Here is a 21,694-nt window from a genome sequence, read left to right as displayed (position 1 = left end):
TGTGAAGCATTAGCATTACTAGTGGTGGTAATAGTCCAAACTTTTAGCTACATTATTCTCTTTAGCATTTTCTTCTTTTCCCCACCTAGCATGCAATTCAGCCATCAATCTAATATTTTCATTAATTCGAACTTGTATGGCGTTTGATGTAGTAACAATTTTATTATCAATATCCTCAGGTTTAGCAGACATTTTATTAATTAAAGAAGATTGTGACGCAGACATGTATGAGATTCGATTTTAAGCATTTGAAAGCTTAGTTTGCAAACCCGAAATCTCCATATTCAAATTTTCAAGTTGATTCCCTATATTTTTCAACAAGGCAGATTGTTCATTCATAGTTTTAGTAAACAATTGATTTTGCTCATATTGTGATTGCATAAAGCTCTTAGTAGATCTTTCAATTTCTAACATCTTTTCCTCATTTGGCGAAACATATCTACCATAAGAATTACCATGACTATTACCACTAGCAGGATATGGCCTATAGTTGTTACCAGAATTATCCCTATAAGTATGGTTGTTGAAATTATTATTTTTAATGAAGTTCACATCAACATGCTCTTCTTGAGCAACCAATGAAGCTAAAGGAACATTATTAGGATCAACATTAGATCTACCATTCACAAGCATAGACATAATATCATCAATCTTATCACTCAAGGAGGAGGTTTCTTCAACAGAATTTACCTTCTTACCTTGTGGAGCTCTTTCCGTGTGCCATTCAGAGTAATTAATCATCATATTATCAAGAAGCTTTGTTGCGGCGCCTAGAGTGATGGACATAAAGGTACCTCCAGCAGCTGAATCCAATAAGTTCCGCGAAGAAAAATTCAGTCCTACATAAAAGGTTTGGATGATCATCCAAGTAGTCAGTCCATGGGTTGGGCAATTTTTAACCAAAGCTTTCATTCTTTCCCATGCTTGGGCAACATGCTCATTATCCAATTGCTTAAAATTCATTATGCTACTTCTCAAAGATATAATTTTAGCAGGAGGATAATATCTACCAATGAAAGCATCCTTACATTTAGTCCATGAATCAATACTATTATTGGGCAGAGATAGCAACCAATCTTTAGCTCTTCATCTTAGTGAGAAAGGAAACAATTTTAATTTTATAATGTCACCATCTACATCCTTATACTTTTGCATTTCACATAGTTCAACAAAATTATTAAGATGGGCAGCAGCATCATTAGAACTAACACCAGAAAATTGCTCTCTCATAACAAGATTCAGTAAAGCGGGTTTAATTTCAAAGAATTCTGCTTGTAGTAGCAGGTGGAGCAATATGTGTGCATAAGAAATCATTATTATTTGTGTTTGTGAAGTCACACAACTTAGTATTTTCAGGAGTACCCATTTTAGCAATAGTAAATAAAGCAAACTAGATAAAGTAAATGCAAGTAACTAAATTTTTTTTTTGTGTTTTTGATATAGAGAACGCAAGCAAGATAATAAATAAAGTAAAGCAAGTAACTAATTTTTTTGTATTTTGATATAATGAACAAACTAAACAGTAAATAAAATAAGTAAAGCAAGACAAAAACAAAGTAAAGAGATTGGAAGTAGGAGACTCCCCCTGCAGCGTGTCTTGATCTCCCCGGCAACGGCGCCAGAAAAAGAGCTGCTTGCGTGGGAGTTGACTTGCAACGTCGCCAGAAAGTAGCTTCCTTGTGACGGTAAAGCACACGTTCATTGGGAACCCCAAGAGGAAGGTATGATGAGCACAACAGCAAGTTTTCCCTCAGTAAGAAACCAAGGTTTATCGAACCAGTAGGAGTCAAGAAGCATGTGAAGGTTGTTGGTGGCGGAGTGTAGTGCGGCGCAACACCGGGGATTCCGGCGCCAACGTGGAACCTGCACAACACAACCAAATTACTTTGCCCCAACGTGACAGTGAGGTTGTCAATCTCACCGGCTTGCTGTAACAAAGGATTAGATGTATAGTGTGGATGATGATGTTTGCAGAAAACAGTAGAACGAGTATTGCAGTAGATTGTATTTGATGTAAAAGAATGGACCGGGGTCCATAGTTCACTAGTGGTGTCTCTCCCATAAGATAAATAGCATGTTGGGTGAACAAATTACAGTTGGGCAATTGACAAATAAAGAGGGCATGGCCATGCATATACATGTTATGATGAGTAGTGTGAGATTTAATTGGGCATTACGACAAAGTACATAGACCGCTATCCAGCATGCATCTATGCCTAAAAAGTCCACCTTCAGGTTATCATCCGAACCCCCTCCAGTATTAAGTTGCAAACAACAGACAATTGCATTAAGTATGGTGCGTAATGTAATCAACAAATACATCCTTAGACATAGCATTGATGTTTTATCCCTAGTGGAAACAACACATCCACAACCTTAGAACTTTCTATCACTGTCCCAGATTTAATGGAGGCATGAACCCACTATCGAGCATAATTACTCCCTCTTGGAGTTACAAGTAGCGACTTGGCCAGAGCCTCTACTAATAACAGAGAGCATGCAAGATCATAAACAACACATATATGATAGATTGATAATCAACATAGCATAGTATTCCATATTCATCGGATCCCAACAAATGCAACATGTAGCATTACAAATAGATGATCTTGATCATGTTAGGTAGCTCACAAGATCCAACAATGATAGCACAATGAGGAGAAGACGACCATCTAGCTACTGCTATGGACCCATAGTCCAGGGGTGAACTACTCACACATCACTCCGGAGGCGACCATGGCGGTGAAGAGTCCTCCGGGAGATGATTCCCCTCTCCGGCAGGGTGCCGGAGGCGATCTCCTGAATCCCCCGAGATGGGATTGGCGGCGGCGGCGTCTCTGGAAGGTTTTCCGTATCGTGGCTCTCGGTACTGGAGTTATTATTGACGAAGGCTTCTTATAGTCGGAGAGGTAGGTTTAGGGACGACGCGAGGGGCCCACACAACAAGGCCGCGCGGCCAGGGCCTGGGCCGCGCCGCCCTGGCGTGTCGCCGCCTCGTCGCCCCACTTCGTTTCCCTTTCGGACTTCTGGAAGCTTCGTGGAAAAATAAGATCCTGGGCGTTGATTTCGTCCAATTCCGAGAATATTTCTTTACTAGGATTTCTGAAACCAAAAACAGCAAAAAACAGCAACTGGCTCTTCGGCATCTTGTTAATAGGTTAGTGCCGGAAAATGCATAAATATGACATAAAGTATGTATAAAACATGTGTGTATCATCATAAAACAAGCATGGAAAATAAGAAATTATCGATACGTTGGAGACGTATCAGCCGGCCACCCTAAGCCATAGTTGGCCGCACCCCCTTGAGGCCGGCGCCCCCTCTCCCCAAACCCTATACGCCCCTCCTCCATCACCTCTCCCGCATACGATTAGCGAAGCTCAACCGGAGATCTCCATCGATACCGCCACCACGCCGTCGTGCTGCCGGGATTCCAAGGAGGATCTACTACTTCCGCTGCCCGCTGGAACGGGGAAAAGGACGTCGTCTTCATCAACACCGAACGTGTGACCAAGTACGGAGGTGCTGCCCGATTGTGGCACCGTCAAGATCTTCTACGCGCTTTTGAAAGCGGCAAGTGATCATCTTCTGCAACAACGAGATCTAATCTCGTAGGCTTTGGAACTCTTCAAGGGTTAGTCTCGTTCATCCCCTCGTTGCTACCGTCTTCTAGATTGCATCTTGGCTTGGATTGCGTTCTCGCGGTAGGAAAAGTTTTGTTTTCTATGCTATGAATACCATCACATTTTATACCATTCGTTGACATAGACTTAGATACCTCTCAAAATACATTTTTCAACACCTATGTTTTATGCAAAATAAAAAGCTATAGCACATGAGTGATCCCTGCTTCCCTCTGTGCAGGGCTTATCTTTTACTTTTATGTTGAGTCTTCAACTTCTTACTTTATGCACCACTAAGAGAGCATAGTTGTCATTCTGATTATAATGTGCATAGTCCCAAAACTTATTATTGATTGATTCATGATTATGATAATTGCTTGTTCTCAAATTATTTGTATCTTGTCACCTTCTAAACTTTAAAGGTGTCCTAGCATTTATGTTTTGCTATTCCATAAGGGACAAGCTGAATACCACTTTGCTATGTTTTTGCGATGCCCATAAACAAATTTCAATGCATTATTATTCATGATCTTTTGTTTGAGTTATTTATCTTGCTATTAGTTGCTAAGTTCTATTCAATTATATCTATCATGCGTATGTTTAGAGTACTTTGATCCTAGCTCGCAATACTTTTACAATAACTTGATCAAGATTGTGTTGCCTGCATGTCACCTCAAAAATTATTCTTTTATCACTTACCTACTCGAGGACGAGCGGGAGTTAAGCTTCGGGATGCTGATACATTGGAAATGTATCTATAATTTTTGATGTTCCATGCTTGTTTTACACCAATTTCCATATGTTTCGTTCGCACTTCGTGGCACTTTTATACATTTTCCAGCACTAACCTATTGACAAGATGCCACAGTGCCAGTTCCCTATTTTCTGCTGTTTTTGCTTTCAGAAAAGTTGTAAGGAAATATTCTCAGAATTGGATGAAACAAAAGCCGAAGTGCCTATTTTACCGAAAGGAAGACGGAGTCCAGAGGAGAGACGGAGGGGGCCCAGGAGCCTGCCAGGCCATGCATTGGCGCGGCCCAGCCCCTGACAGGGCCAAGGGGTGGTGTGGGGCCACCCGGAACCCCACCGACCTATCTCCTCCGCCTATATAAAGCCTTCGACACAAAAACCTTGAAGACCAGAGTCTCCTTCCACGAAAAGTTCCGTTGCTGCCGCCATCGTCCAGACAAGTTTCGGGGGTTAGAAGTTCCTATTCCGACACCCTGCCGGGATGGGGATTGACCCCTGGAGCCATCTCCATCGAGTCCACCGCCTCTACTGCGACTCCATGATGGTTCGTGAGTAGTTTCCCCCTAGACTACGGTTCTCGGGCTGTAGCTAGTTGGAACTCTCTCTCCCATGTACTTTAATACAATGATCTCATGAGCTGCCTTACATGATTGAGATCCATATGATGTAATTAGTGTTGTGTTTGTTGAGATCCGATAAATTGTGGAATTTTGACCAGATTGTTCTTCATATTATTATACTACTGTTACTTAAGATCTTGCATGTTCTCCAGTACTTGTGATTACCCTGATCAAGTAGTTTCCTGTATCTCCAAGGGGGAGTATTTATGCTCGATAGTGGGTTCATGCCTCTAATTTTCTGGAAGAGTGACAATAACTTCTAAGATTGTAGATGTGTTGTTGCTACTAGGGAGAAAATAACAATGTTTTATCCAAGGGTAATTCTATTCTTTACTTTACACACATTGCTTAATGCGATTATCTGTTGCTTGCAACTTAATACTGGAAGGGGTTCGGATGATAACCTGAAGGTGGATTATTGGTCATAGACGTAGTTGGATTACGTTCTATGTATCATGTTGTAATGCCCAATTAAATACTACAATAACTTTATCTTATCATAGCATGCATTGTCATGCCCTCACAATTATCAATTTCCCAACTGTAATTTATTCACCCAACACATGTTATTTGGAGAGTTGCCACTAGTGTAGATAGCTGGGAACTCTGGTCCTTCTGTCATCATCATTGATCTAAAGTCCACTACGCACTGAAATACTTTCCGGTGCCATCTCCTCTGCGTTACTGCTACTGCTACTGTGTTACTATTGCTCCCACATTACTACTGCTTTCACATCACCCCTGTTACTAGTGCTTTTCCAGGTGCATCTGAATTGACAACTCCGTTGTTAAGACTTATACGTATTTTTTACCCCCCCTTGTGTTGAATCAATAAATTTGGGTTTTACTTCCCTCAAATACTGTTGCGATCCCCTATACCTGTGGGTTATCACTTGACACCTCAAGCAGTGAGTCACTTGTGTGCTGTGGAGCATGCACAGCTCCAGGGACTTGTCCCTTTGGTGGACAGGCTTGAGCATATCCTGTGCTTGGTCTATGTGTGGCTTGGGACTTGATCCCCTGCATGTTTGTACTGTTGGCTCGGTTTGTTTCCTGGTTTCTGTGGATCAGATCAACTTGGTGACATTTATCATGGCTATGGTCATTTTATTTGATTCCCCAAGTAGCATTGCCACTTGGCATCATTTTCTCTTCTTTTGTTTATTATCTGTGCAGGAATTCAACATTGAGCAAGGATTTGAGAAAAAACATGAAATGATCTGTGAAGCTATATTATAGGATAAAATTATATACTTGTAGTTTTCCTTTTATTTTGTTTTCATGTTCATTTAAGAACAATATCATTGTAATATTCTGGAATATTGTAAAGACATTGTAAATGTGTGTAAATATCAATAAAGCTCAAAGTTTTCCTTATGAGCTTTATGTATGTGTGTTCATCCAAATTTGGTTTGATATTGTATGAATCTTATATGTATTTGAATTATGAAATATCATTTCAATTATATTATGGTTTCTTATATTCACGTATTATTCATAATTTAAATTTCAAATCCAAATTCAATCTCATTCCAAAACCCTAGATTCAAAAGAGGTCATGCCGAAATTCATCGCACTCTCGTTACACTAAACTCTAGTTGCAACGAGAGAGAAACCTCGACCCCCCTTAGGTTTTATGCAGTTAAGCGCGAAAATTTCCCTCGTTTTGCTATGCAATGCACAACGCCTTTTTAAATCTACCCCGCGTGTGTCCTAAGTCCTAGGATGTTACATCCGACAGCCGACGCGGACTCTCCAAAACAATGCCTCTAGGAAGGGAGTGACGTAGCCGCCGCCATCGCCCGCCAGGGAACCCTGAGCTAAGGATTTCTCCCGCAGAGCCAAAGCCCCTCGCGGGTGCAGATGGAGTTCCACAACAAGCGCCCCCAAGGAGGAAGCGACGTCGGTGTCCGGAACACCTCCCACCAAGCAAGGGAAAAAACCAACAAACCAGGACACCGAGGTGCCTAGCTCGCCGGAGCATCGCACGCCGTACATAGCCTCCACATCGCCGCCCACCAAACCACCTCTCGAAGCAGCGGCAGTGGCACCTCAAGCCACAACCGTTGCGTCTCTACCTCTTGGGAGACCAACCAATCTCCACCACCACAGCACATCAACCCGGGGCCACCGCCCCGGCATCCACTCCATGCCACCACGCAGCGGCGCATCCGCAGCACCCGGCCATGCCACGGCGCTGATGCCACAACATGCACCACCGTCGCTCTGCAGCAAGCACCCGCCAAGAAACAACCCTGCACCAAACCGGCTACGCCCAGGCCCTCAAGCAGCACACCTAGCCGCACCACCATGGGAGACAACGACTGCAGCACAACCAGCCCCGGCTTCCTCACGCTGACGACCCGACTCCGTTCCGCGAGCCGAAGAAGACGGCCCAGATCCAGCCTCCACGCGCGCCATCTCTGATTTGAAAATTGTGAGAAGAATACTTTTCAGGAGTTAGTCAAGCAACATCTCAGTACCATATTTAGTCAAAATTTCGGAAACACTATTATCTAAATAGAGTACGGCTGTTGCGATCGCTGGCTTTTCAGCCATTTGCCGGCGCTGTATGGGCATGTGGGGCCTGTGTAGATTTGTAGGTGGCGGCCGTTCAAGACTTGGGCGGTTCCGCATGGTCGGTGTGCGGCGGGCCAGATTTGGGCCCCTCGAGCAGCCTCTCCTCTCCTCTGAGACGCCTACTCTCTCTTCCCGTCGTGCCCGTCGTCGCCTACTCTCTCTTCCCGTCTCTCCGCATCAGAGCCCATCACCGCCTCCAGTCACCGGCTACCACAACAGGCTGCTATCCCTGACCGGATCCATGCTTGGATTCCAGAGCACTGGGAGGACTTCCTCGAGCTATGGAGGCCGTGCAGTATACGAGTCGAGTGGGAGCTAGATGCCCTCAGGCAAGGGGCTCCGTGGAGGACCGACCTGGCTTGCGGCGGGCCCCGATGACAAGGGCGGCCGAGGGCTGCTGTATGCAATGAGAGAGGGCTTGGCGGGGCTTCCGTGGTCGTGACTCGATCGGTGGAGGGTTGCATCCATCGGCGGGGCGGGAGGGGTAAACCTAGGTTCTTCGTTGGGGAGGTGGGCCAGGGTTGGAGGTGGCGGGGTAAAGGAAGGATAGAGGTGAAAAGGCGGCGGCGCGAGTGGTCCACAGCGCTTCCGGCCAGCGAGCCACGAGGGCGGCATCTCCACCTGAGAATGGCGTTTGGTCGTCCAGGTAGGCTTCACAAGAGTTGAGTTGGAGGTACTTGGGCTAATTGCTCCACCTTATATTCTTTTCAGAACATGGGTGTATGTGAACCCACTTTTTGAAAAGTTCCGTTTGTGATTCCAAAACATGTTTTAAAAATCGAAACACAAAATGATTTCCCAGATGATCTCAAATATGTGCCCTGGGCACGAGTTTCGTGACGAAAAAACTTTTTATTTTGTCTCGGTAAAAAAGTGAAATTTTTCAGCGCTATATAGCAGTATATGTGTGACGTATTTTGTCTTTTTTAGATTCTGAAATAAAAAAGTGGTTTCTCCGCGAAAACTTTCTACGCACACATGGAACATGCGTACGTACCCCGATATATTTTTTTCAGAATTTTTTCACATTTCGAAAATGCATTTCCAACCTGGGTTCACGTGCACCCGGGTTCAAACCGGACTTTTCCTGGAAGCATGCTACTATTGTATATTCAGAGTTGGATGTACTTGGTCTAATTGCTTCACTTTCTGCTCCTTTGGTATATATTCAGAGAACGTAAAATCCTGATTTGATTTATTTTCTTTGATGCAGCCTACTGTTGTGTTTGCTTCTGTGAGAAGAAATCCAGTTTGGTTGCAGTCCTTGGGAAATCCTAATTAGCGTCGGCTCAATAAATTTCAAAGGAAATAAGACAAAAAGTTCAGGTTTGGGAGGTTTAAAAAATCACTGCAAACCTGGTTTAGAAGGGTGTCTTTTCCTTTAAGTTGACTTAAGTAGGCAACAATCATATATACAAGTCGATCGCATATATTGATCTCAAAAGCAAAGCAACGGCAAGGCTGAACCTCATGGAGTGACCGCTTGAAGCCAAGAAGACTTGGGTGCACCTTGATGTAAGTTCAGTCCAATCACTTAGAATAAGTTCAGTCCAATCACTTAGAATAAGTTCAGTCCAATCACTTGGAATAGCATTTTGTCTGTGTTAGTTTCACAACAAAAGATAAACATGCAATGTGCCTCCTAGAGATCTCATGCCATATTGATGTGCACACACCTGCTTAAGCACTAAAATTGGAGACATTTGAATTGAATGATATAGCAGAAAAGGGAGGAAAGATTCAGAAATCTTTTTTTAGAATTCTTCCTTCCCTTAAGAGATTTCAGTTAATTGTGAATGTGTCACATTTCATTGGTATGCAGAAATCATCACTCATTCACATCTTTATGTAACACATTCTATTGTCAAACTATGGTAAATAGGTCCACTATAATTTCAATACTGAAAATCTATTCAGGTTCAAATTTCCTATGACATTTGTTTTCTAATGTTTAGCTTGCTGGTATTTCCATTCACCAGTTCATGTACATGATGTACGTTGTCTACCTTGAAGTTTCTTCAACATACTGTATCACACTTCTTGCACGTACATATAGGTAGGTTTTGCTCTGTAAGCTTTTAGATTCCAAGTCTATTTGCTACTTTTGTATATATCATTAACTATCAACCAACTTATTTGAGGACTATAAGTTTGTAATTAGATAATTTACTATATATATTTGGGAAGAATTGTCTTAAAAAATTAGATCACATAGTGTTTTGTAGAACACTGCTGCAGTTGGAAGCTGATTCATTCTTCAGTAGACGTGTTCTTCAAAAACTGATCTGGATATGATTCTTAGTATGTCATGTTTCATGAACCAATTTGTGTCTTTATTTCATAAGAAACTTGGATTTCGTTATAATTACTTGAATCATACTGCAGACAGACAATTAGATTGTATCCAAAGCTTGCTTGCTATCTAAAAATCGTCTATTGTTAGCTCAATGTCACTTTGCTTATACATAGACAGATGGAAATGTTGGAATTTAATTTTTACAACTGTATATTTTATTTTCATGTTAATTTTTGTGTCATAAAGTCATTTCTGAGTGCATACTCGTGTCTGCAACTACAGTTTTGTTTAAGAGATTTCTTCAATGTTAGACACATCATTTATGTTGTTTCACATAATTGCATTTCATGTACTGAAAGGCTTTAAGATACTATCATACTTTTGGTGTAAACATCATTCAATTTTTGGTCAAAGTAAGTTCTCTCTCAAAAAATGTGATGAACCTTTGGTGTGAGTGTTCTAGCATAGCCAATCGTTACTATGTAATGAATGGATGATGCTATACTATGAAAAAAAAAGTTAAATTTGTCGTAAAAAACATTAAGGACACAACTATGTTGACTGTTTACCACACTGATGCATCGACTTGCACATTAAAATCGAAGCAATGTTACTAGACTGCATGTCTCTTCCCTCCCTCCGTGTCTTCTTCTGCTCTTAATTTTTTCAGGTGGGTGTTACTCAGTTTGGTCGACATGTTCTCTTTTAGTATCACTAGGAAAATGATCATGATATTTGCATCTATTTCAGGTGACTTTTCTGTCACACAAGCTTTCCGTTTTTCCTTTTTTTTGGTTAAATGTAGTTTTCTGAAAGCAATTGGAATAGAGTTGGATATGAAAGGCACATTGTATGGAAAATTTGTTTACACATTGACTGACCGGAGCATGTAGAATTTACTCATATTATTTTTTTGCGGGGAAATTTAATCATATCATTAAATTTGAAATATTATGGAAGCCAATTTTATCACCGAGTAGCCACTAAAGTGGATATAACGCTGCTTATTCCTTTGTATGGAAAGCGGTGGCCGGTCTGCCAATTCAGTAAACATTAGCTCCACCTTTTTTTGGAAGGTTGACACAGAGAAATCATACAGTCATACACTATTGAAAAGGTAATATGGCACTCCTTCTGATCTCTCAATTAAGCTCCTTATTTATCTAGGCTGGGCACGGAATATGTCATCTTACATTCATGCAAATCACGAAGTATTATTATTTTTAGATAAGCTATATTCAAGTTGCTCCATGTGGTAGGATATTAGAGTAGTTCATGCTATTGAAGTGGTATTTGCATGTTAGCACATGTGTTTCCAGCCTCACAGGCAATTTGGTCATGTGGACACTCCCCCGTAACCTGACAGTTATTGTTTCCGAACTATCAAAGTAAGATAATTGGTTGCAGAACAAGCTCATTTCCAGCCCTTCAATGGTTTTAGCTGTGTTTGGTTCATATAGGCTTGGTAAAGGTAGTCATGCTGGGAAGTCCTTCGCATTTGTTGACAAGTATGGACAGTGGGGACAACTTACCTACGGAATACTTGGCTAATCATTTTCCTTTTATAATTCTTTTTTATGTTAGATATGACACATGTACTATTGCACCAAATACGATTGTTGTGGAAACACCATTTTGTGCTTGGGAAGCTCAGCTATGTAACCTGGCAAATTTATTTCTCCCCACAAGGCATAGTTTGTTATCTAGGCGGAGGCAAATTAATTACTTCACTTGCTCTTATTTTTTGTTTGTGATCTCAAATGGTTACATACCATATGTAGGCTGCACTTGGATACCTCATAGCCAGAGAGTTCAAAATATTATTTTAAATAGGTCTTATGAACTCGATATCACTCAAATCAGTTATATTCCTTTAATATGTGTTATGATTAACAAAGCAAATTGAGAAATGCATGTTTTTGTTTCTTCGATTTTGGCACAGTGAAATTTTATCTCTAAGCTGATATTATCACAATTCTTCTCCTTTGCAATGTCGCTGGTTCTGCTCATGCACTGCCATCCAATGCAGGTATTCTCAGGAATCACAAGCGGCAGAATTTTATTTCAAGGTTCTATGATCCTGCAAATACCACAAAGGGTCGGATTGACTGTAAAATTAGTGGGGCGCCATCTATTGTAGCTTATTTGCCAACTCAATAGTCTTCTTAAACTAGCTTAGTAGTTGATTTCACTAGGATTTTACATTTTGTACCGTATGATATTAATCTTTATTAGGGAGTACCCATTCATGCTTTCCAATTATTCCTTGTGTTTTACTTTTTGACTTTCGACTAATCCTTAGATGCCTTATATTTTGGGAGGAAGGGAGTAGTATCCGGTCCAACTTCTCTTGGTCAACAAAATTTGGTTTCATAATTATAGGAATTGGTTCCATAGCCAACGTTGGACTCAATGGAGCTATTTTACAAATATTATCCCATGGATTTATTGGAGCTATACTTTTTTTTTCTTGGCAGGAACGGCTTCTAATAGATGTAGTGATTTGCGGAGTGTGCCTTTTAGTTTTGTGGTTTAGGTGTCAAGCCCTCGACATTTGTAGATGGCCATCTTGCTAAGATGTCTAGGGATCGTCACTTCAAAGGTTTGTGGCAAGGTTCTTCTCTCATTGTTTTTCTTTGTTGTTGGATTGCCCCTTGTCTGTTTTATTGGGGTTCTTTGTTTCAGTTTTCTTGGTGCAGCTGCGCCCGCCACCTCACACACGAAGTCAAACGGAACCTACGAGATCCGGTGAGGATAGCATGAGTATTTCGTGAGCACATTGGCGGTGACTTCCCTCAGAAAATCCAGCTCGGAAACACCGCTGGAGATGTCTAGCGCGTGGAGCTCGTGGAGTGGAGGGGCCGTGTCTACGTCGACTATGGCTAGGAAAGCTTTGCTGACACAAACGGAGTGGCTCAAGGAAATGCCCTGATCTTCACCTGCATCAGCGACTACGGCCGTGATGGATGCGAGAGGACAGCGGAAGACATCCAGTAGGTCGCCTTCTCAAAGAGGTGAACTGCAAGAAGTGAAGCGTTGTTGATAGGGTGACCTCTTTCATTTGCTTATTGTTATGTTGAACTGGTGTCGTTACTAAGCATCCTAGACGCTGTCAAGCCAACCTGAGTGGTGTGCCGGTGGTTGGGGTCTGCTGTCAATATTAATGACATAAGGTTATCACATAAATTGGTTCTTCATTCATCCCTAACTTTTTGTACCCACATAAAACCTTTGCTCTCTCTACCAGTACATAGCATCCAACAAATCATGGATGCTATGTTTTTTATTGGGTCTTTCGTTGATCTTCATGTTGCACTTTCGTTTTATTTGAGGCAGAAGAAACTTTAGCTCTAGCGCTCACTGCAATCAATTAGAAAGCTAGGTAGCAACCTTCACTGGCTGCTTTTATATATATATACTTACCGTGTAGAAAATGTACATTGTCTACACAAGGGGACTAGAGTAGATGAGCAAAGCCAATAAAAACCTGAGCAAGTAAAGGCATCACATAAAGTTAGAACGCACAGATAAGCAAATGTATGTTGCCGCAACTGCACATTCATTACAACCAGCAGAACAGGAACACAGATAGCCATGCCAACTAGAGAATTGTAGATCACCTTGAAAACACAGACATCCATGCCTTCAAGAGCATTGCAGATCACCACGACATCCGTTATATCCACAAAACACAGTGACCCGTTCAACGTACTAAAGCCGTCTTCCAAACTTTACCACAACAGTCACCTCTTTTTAGCTGCTTGCCACACTGAAACGCAACGATAGAACAAACACGTCCAGCTACGGCTACATCACAACGCTCACTAAGCCACCCCAAGACTAGGCTGTGCAACAACGTGAAACAGGCGGCGCGGCGAAGCGCGCTCGTCCTTCTAGTACTAGTATACTACCATCAACGGGAAGCTACACGGGAATTCAAAATTGCAACCCCAATGTTTAAACAAAAAATTACTAACATCACTCAGAGATACTAAGAAATCAGCACCTAGCCAATTTAGTCTAGGATTCTAAGTGCAAATCCTGACGCATACAGCAAAAGTTCTTCCATCTTCATTGCAAGATTCAGTGGTAGGAGACTCAGACAATTCAGTAGCAATGTGGCATGAGCTAAGTTTGTAGTACGTACAGCGCAATATTCAGTATACGTGGTAAGAGCATGTCTAACAGGCCCCGTATTTCGCTGCCCCGTATAACGCTCGCATTTCGCCCCGTATCAAAAAATTGCTAACGGAAGAGCCATTCCATCTAGCAGACCCCGTATTTCGCCCCGTATTTTCAAAAATAAAAACCCCGGGAAGTCCATCTTCATTGATCATACTACGGATCATACATACATTGCGATCATACTACATCTATCCTACATCTACTCGTCAAGGATGACGAAGGGGATGAACGCGATGGAGGCCGCCTCCTCCTGCGCCTCCCGCGCCTCGAACTCCCGGACGGCGGCGATGGCCGCCGCCTTCTCCTCTGCCCCCCGGCAGCGTCGGACGGACTGCAGCGCTGCACGTCAACCACGGCTCCAGCACTTGTTTCGTCCGCACGCATTGTACCCACCGCAAGAAAGTCCGCCGCAAGCAGATCCGCCGCCCACGATGACCGGGATTTGTTCTGCGCACCAATTGGTAGTATAGCTTGGTAAGACCTCCGCTTCTGCCTCCCCCGCCCCCTAATCGATTCGGTTCCCGTAATTTATTGGAGTTTGCAGGTACGAAATAGTCCTCAATGTCTGGTCGTAGCGGGTACACCGGCGAGGGTGGGGATTCGATCATGTCGTGGCCACGTTCTACTTCTCCTACCTCGTCGGAAGTGCAGGTATCTAGCTTCAGCTCTCTGTACTACCGTTGAATTTGAAGTGCCACCATGGCCTGTTGGAGTGATTTCAGTTGTTCTTTTTTCCATTATTGTTACAGTTAGCCAGGCAAGCCGATGATCCATGGTACATTGCATACCAGGATGAATCAACCCAGTGGTGTAGCCAGAGGATGGATTTGGAGGAGAAGGTGGCCAATTTAGGTGATGAATTGGCCCGTAAAAACCTGATGATATTCGAGCTGAAGCGTATTATGGAGGAAGAAAAGAAGAATTCAGAGCTTATTCGCAAGGAGAAATTGAGAGTTGAGACAGATCTTGCCGTATTTGATCAAGTGGTAGAAAATCTAGAACATGAACTTAAAGTGATGGGAGAGGAGAAAAGTAGATTCATCTGGGCAGTTTTATTAGGTGTCATCCCTATCCTAGCAGTTATGTGGTTCTGGTAGACGATTTAGTATAGAATTGTTATTCAGTAGATGGCTCTAACCACTGTATTTTGTTGTGGCTCTAAGTACTGTATTTTGGCGTACAATTTCCTAGCTGTGCTAAGTAATGCGCACGATAATTTTAGCATGCATGAACATTTTATAAAAGTGAAGTGATCCCAAAAGTGAAAGCATGTACCAGCCTCCGGATCAAATACATATCAATATCTTCCCAATCAAGTTGGGATAGAATTCAAAGCATACATACGGATGTACATGGACACATCAAGAACGTGGAGAAGCTTTTTTTGAGACGGAGGTAGTAGTTCGAATTTTTTTATCCCAATTGGAAATTGAAAAATACAAATTTATCATAATTTATCCCAATTTGCGGCGTCGAACACGGCCGCGCAGCGATGGGCAAGAAAGGCCGACACGACGGGCGGCTGAGGGGTGGTCATCTGCGCCATCCGCCGTTGAAGCGATGTTATCGGCGATGGCTTCAATGTTCGTGGCATCGATGACCACTGTCGGAACCGCCGCTGTCTTGGTGTACTTCATCAGCGACGGATCTGCGGAGGGCTTTGCAGCGCGGTTGTAGACGATGGCTTCAATCGTCTTGGCATCGATTCGCACTCTCCGCACCGAAAGTGAGACATCAACAGGCTCCGACATTGAAGGCTGGGTCTGCGCCGTCGAAGCGATGTTGTAGGCGATGGCTTCAATGTTCGTGGCATCGATGACAACTGTCGGCACATCCGCCGTCTTGTTGTCCTTCATCAGCAACGGATCTGAGGAGGGCAATGGAAGTGAGACATCAACAGCCTCCGACATTGAATGCTGGATCAGCGCCGTCGAAGCGATGTTGTAGGCGATGGCTTCAATGTTCGTGGCATCGATGACCACTGTTGGCACGGCCGCCGTCTTGTTGTCCTTCATCAACAATGGATCTGAGGAGGGAAACGGAAGTGAGACATCAACAGACTCCGACATTGAATGCTGGATCTGCGCCGTCGAAGCGATGTTGTAGGCGATGGCTTCAATGTTCGTGGCATCGATGACCACTGTCGGCACGGCCGCCGTCTTGGGGTTCTTCATCATTCAACAGATCTGAGAAGAGAAACGAAAGTGAGACAGAGAGAGACATTTCAACTATTTCGACGGTTAGATCCTCACCGGCACTCTTAGATCCGCGCCGCCGCACGCCACCGCACGCAAGGTTAGATCCGCGCCGCCGCACGCCGCCGCACGCACGGTTAGATCCGCGCCGCCGCGACCGCCGGAGTAAGAGAGGAAAGAGGAGAGAGGAAGATGCGACTGGAATATGCGACTGCCAGGGTTGGTAGGTATGTGCTCTGTTCTTGTCTCCGTATGCGTCCATCGTGGTAGAGAGAGATATACAGGCCGTCCGATCATAAATGATCGAACGGTGCAAGCGTTCGTTGAGTTTTCAACCAACCAAGATCCGTGTGACATACATCTCGACCAATCGAGAGATCAGCCGGTGAGTACAAGTTAGGAAAGCTGAGTAGAACTAAGAGGGGGAAAAGTGAGGAAATGTTTATCGGAAGGGCAAAACCGAGTAGGACCGAGTAAAACAAGTGGGCCCGGAGGGGGAAAACTGAGTAACACTAAGTAAAACAGGGGCACCCAAATAATAAAGGGACTAAGGGAAATGGAAGCTTTTGGCATAAAAATTGTAAAATTGTGTTATTTGAACAATATATTACGTTTTGGCCGACTAGATATTGTTTGCAATTCAAAGATACACAAGTGTGACGAATTTGGACTCATCTGGACAAAGTTTGTAAGCATAGTGGGTATTTGGGAGGTGTATTGAGCAGAAAGCCCTGCATCTTCATACCTAGTAGCTCATGGACTAGGAAGTGGTTTAGAAGCTTTTGGCATAAAAACTTCATATCTCTATATTTCCTTTTCCATTATTATTTCTCTAGGTTGTAGGTAACATAACAAGACTCCATGGGAAGGTTCCACCATGTTTTGAATTATTTTGAATTAAACCCTAAACCCTAAAACCCTAAAACCCTAAACCCTAGAGAAAATGATAAATGTGGCTTAAATGTGGCATACAAATTGTTCATACAAATTCAAATTGTTGAACACAAAGGGATCCCCAATACAAAGAGAACCCCAATACAAATTGTTCATACTAATTCAAATTGTTCATACAAATTAAAATTGTTCAACACAAAGGCATCCCCAATACAAAGGGAACCCCAATACAAATTGTTCAACACAAAGGGATCCCCAATAAAAAGGGAACCCCAATACAAATTGTTCATACAAATTCAAATTGTTCAACACAAAGGCATCCCCAATACAAAGGGAACCCCAATACAAATTGTTCATACAAATTCAAATTAGTTGTTCAGAATAAAATCTTTCTCTTGCTCCTGGTGTGACTCACTGGGGCCACCACCTTACTCCGGGTAACCCTACCAGGGATATTACCGGTGTCTACCTTCCTTTTGCCCTCTTTCTTGTTCTTCTTCTTCTGCGAAGCTTGTGCTTTTTCTTCTGCCATCATCTCTTTGAAGTGAGCACTAGTCTGGGCCATACCACTTTCCAAGCAATCTCGATTATATTGTTCCCTCTCCTCTGGACTCATCGATTGAAGCAGCTCTACATCCATCTGTTTCCTCTGCTCTCGATCCATCGGTTCAAGCAGCTCTACATCCATCTGTTCCCTCTGCTCTCGATCCATCGGTTCAATCTCCTCATGTTCAATTGCTGCATCAATCTCCTCTGCATTTGCTGCTTCAATCTCCTCATGTTGAACTCGTTGCTTCAATCTCAAGTTGAATTGCTGCTTCATTCTCCTCTCGCATTTGCTCGCTCCCGCCCGATCTTCCATTCCAAAAGCTGGGTCAACTGGATTTTTACAAAGCCTAGCAATGTGTCCAGGGATTCCACAACGTTTGCACTTACGTTTTCGAATCGGCGCACCACCCTCTGCACTAGCTCTGATCCTATTCTTCCTCGGCCTACCTGCCGGTCTAGTCAATACTCGGAGAGTACAGTTTGAAGCCTGGATCGACTTTCATCCATTGGTCTTTTCCCAACAAGGTAGGAACATTCATAGCATATGCAGCCCTAAATTTGGCAACAGAGAAATACTCGACACATACCGATCAACTTCACCATCTTCACCCCCTATAACACTCATGAAAAACAATGCGTGCATGCGGGGTATCCCACGGATCTGCCATCCCCTACAATGGCATGTCCTATCAACCAAACTCACTGGATACCTCCACTGCTCGTTTTACTCGTCGGTGTAGGTTACCTCAGCCTCCATTCCTTTTCCGACGCATTGCATCCTCAATTGTTTTGCCCTGTCATGCAAAGACTTAATCAAAGATGGGAGCATGAGATGGCCAGCATATTTTGTGGATGCAATTCTTTGACGCAGATCGATCTTTATCATGATCATCTGCCTAATCTTATCAAATATTTGCCACATCATAAGCCCTTTCAATGACTTGACCTTTGAATTGAAACTCTCCGCAAGGTTACTTGTTACATAGTCTACCTTGCAAATTTCATTGAATTGGCTTCTTGACCACACCCTACCATGATGTTCATCCAAGTACTCCTTCACCCCAGGTTTTTGTTTATACAACGCATCCAAATGAAACAGATGCTTCCTAGAGCTGCATGTGTATGAAGCTGGCCATAGGTTGTCAGTAAAAACTTTACCCTTGAATTTCTTTGTAAAATTCCGTACCAAGTGTCGCATACATTCCCTATGCTCCACTCCGGGGAATACTGCTTCTACCGCACTCTCCAAACCTTTGCAAGCGTCTGTGTGGATAACAAGTCCTGGTGGATGACCTATAAGGTCGCGCAAATTCTGCAGAAACCAAGTCCAACTTTCCTCTGACTCAACCTCCAAAACTCCATAAGCAACAGGGAACATCCAATTATGTCCAACAACTGCACTAGCAGCAACTAGCTGTCCTTTAAACCTGCCATGAAGAGTTGTTGCATCCACGGCCAAATAAGGCCTGCAACCGTCCAAAAAGCCTTTCCAGCAAGCTTTGAAACAAACAAAAGCCCTTCTAAAACATTCCTTGTGCATTACCTTCCCGCTTTTTAATTTGTAGGGAGAACTGTATGCTTGTCTATCGCTACTACACTACCTGGACTAGCCATCTCAACTTCAGCTTTGAAAGTGTAAAGCAACTGAAAGCTTTCATTCCATGGACCATTGATCTTGTCAAGAGCCATTTCCTTTGCATAGAACATCCTCATGTAAGGTACTTTCATTTTAAACTTCTCAACCATCTTTTTCTGGAGTGTTGTTGGACCAAGTGAAGGAGTTTCTCTCAGCCAATCTAGGATTATATCTGCCAACCACCTAGTCTTCGCTAGCTTTGTTTTCAGCTCTGGCTCTCCCGCTAGAGGTGGACAAGAATGGACGTGCTCATTCTTCTTTATCTGAAACATAATGATAAGGGATGTCAGTAATAGATAACAAATTTTACACCGTGATCTAAAATACACAACTGGTTGGCGTAGTACCTGAACCAAGCTGCTTCTGCGCATTGTGGATGCATGCAGCCTCCACCTACACCTCTTGTATGGGCATTTAACTGTGAACCTACCTAGCTCACTTTTAATAACCTCATAATTATTCTTAGAGAGAATGCAATATGTAGTAATTGCATTACGGCAGTCCATCATCGTTTGAAACACGGTGCCTTCTGCAAGCTGAGGATCCTCCCTGTTCCACTCAATTGTTGGCAAGTCATCACCTTCGTAATCGGCTAAAACGAGGCTATCATTGTTCTCATTCTTCTCTTCATCATCAGTGTCATCAAATCTGGCACCAAAAGCAATATCTTCCATGTATTGATCCTTCATTGCCCTGCTATCGCATCGATCTACCAATTCAGGAAACATCAACTCATCCTCATCATCTTGAGGAGACTGATCCTCAATGTCTGCATCGTCCTCAACATCGACCGTACGAACGATCAGGCTACCACTAGCACTGGGGACAGATGGTGCTGCTGTGGACCTACAAGGAGCGCCGCGGCGCACACTATTAGCAGAGGCAGCAGCAGTAGAGAGACATGATGCCCGACCACCTGATGATGCCCTAGCACCAGATGATGCCTGGCCCCTGTCCACATGGATGCGAATTTTACCGAACCAGCAAGAAGCATTCAAAGCAAAAAAGAATTCCCAAATCGTCTTCGGAAATTAGTGGAACAAATCTTCGCTCCGGGCTATTGAAATATTCGAAATAAACTGCATCGAAAGAGCTCCAGGTGTACTTATCGTAGATGTTAGCTTTGAAATCCCTCAACGAGATGGTGGTTGCAACCACCGCAGGGAAGTTAAACCCATTCTTATAGCGTTTAGAACCACGCGTAAAGCTAGAATCCAGCCTAACCACCAGCCGAAAAGCCAACGCTGGATCCATCCTATTCGAAAAGCAACGCAGTTAGTTGAGCAACAACGATTGGCGCTCAAAAACTGCCTACTGTTAATTCACATAGGCAGACGATGCTTACCCAGATGGAATCCATGCGTTAAATCCCTCCGATTTCCAATCTTCTCCACGGCTAACGGGATTAGGCGGCACACCAGACGGAAATACAAAGAGGACAGGGGTAGATCCAGATCTGGTGGAGGCGGAGCCCTCTCCGCCTCCCGGGGGTGGTGGTGGGGGCGGGTCCGGCTCGCCGGCGGACGACGCCATAAGGTAGGTGGGCAGGACGGTGTGGCGGTGGACGGGCGGTGTGTGAGCTCCTCCAGTCTCGGGCGGGGGGGGGGGAAGCTTTGGGTTAGCTCTTCCAGTCAACAGTCAACACATTTCGAAAGCAACGGTCAAGTCAAAACCACCGCGGCTCCCTAGCCGTCACCGGTAGCGGAAGGCCTCTGACCAGACGGTAACCCTCCCGTCCGAGCGTCTGCGAGGGGTTTCAAACTAGAGGGAGGGGAAAACTGAGGAAAAGTTAAGAGGCTGGGGAAAACTGAGTACAACTAACGAACCAGGGGCACGAAAATAGAAATCCCAACATAGTATGTTCGGATGGACACCCAGGATATGTTTTAGAATGTTTTTACATGTTGAAATATATTTAAAGTGCATTTTTCATAATACGTGCATTTGAACCTATGAGCCAAAACATCATGTGAGGCTATAGTTGGCTATTTAAAACTTTGGTTAGGATGCGCTCTCTAATGAATTCCCTGAAATTAACAAGTAATATTTAATACAAGTTTTACGGTGGTTGGCATTTTTAATAACCTTCCATCGACTCCGATCCGACGGTGGAAAAAAGACGGAACCAAACTGACGGAACCAAAAATATGGGACCGGAACCAAAATCTGTAGGACCGGAACATCCATTATATTTTTATGAAAAGTATAAATAAAGAGTGTCCTTTTAAATGGCTGAACCATCTGATAAAATTGCACAAATCGTAAAGCAACAAAAACACAAATCTTAAAGTGAGGGACTAAATTACTCATCATCTCCATTGTCGCTCGCTCTCATCCTCTGTCACTCTCGCTCTCTCAAGTCTCAA

The 21,694-nt window shown here is 43.4% G+C and overlaps 1 long non-coding RNA gene across 2 annotated transcripts; it reads left to right on the top strand.

The window, feature by feature from the left end:
• Window positions 1-8,113: 8,113 nt before the first annotated feature.
• On the top strand, window positions 8,114-13,264 carry LOC124693285. 2 transcript variants are annotated; one of them, XR_006999949.1, is made up of 2 exons: window positions 8,114-8,219; window positions 8,787-13,264. It is a non-coding gene; the product is annotated as an uncharacterized LOC124693285 (long non-coding RNA). The 2 variants fall into 2 exon arrangements; XR_006999948.1 differs by having other exon boundaries at window positions 8,114-8,246.
• Window positions 13,265-21,694: the final 8,430 nt, after the last annotated feature.

This window comes from Lolium rigidum, chromosome 2, assembly GCF_022539505.1.
Source record: "Lolium rigidum isolate FL_2022 chromosome 2, APGP_CSIRO_Lrig_0.1, whole genome shotgun sequence".
NCBI classification, from domain to species: domain Eukaryota; kingdom Viridiplantae; phylum Streptophyta; class Magnoliopsida; order Poales; family Poaceae; genus Lolium; species Lolium rigidum.
The sequence above is the reverse complement of the archived record's forward strand: the minus strand, read 5'-3'. Positions and strand labels throughout refer to the sequence as shown.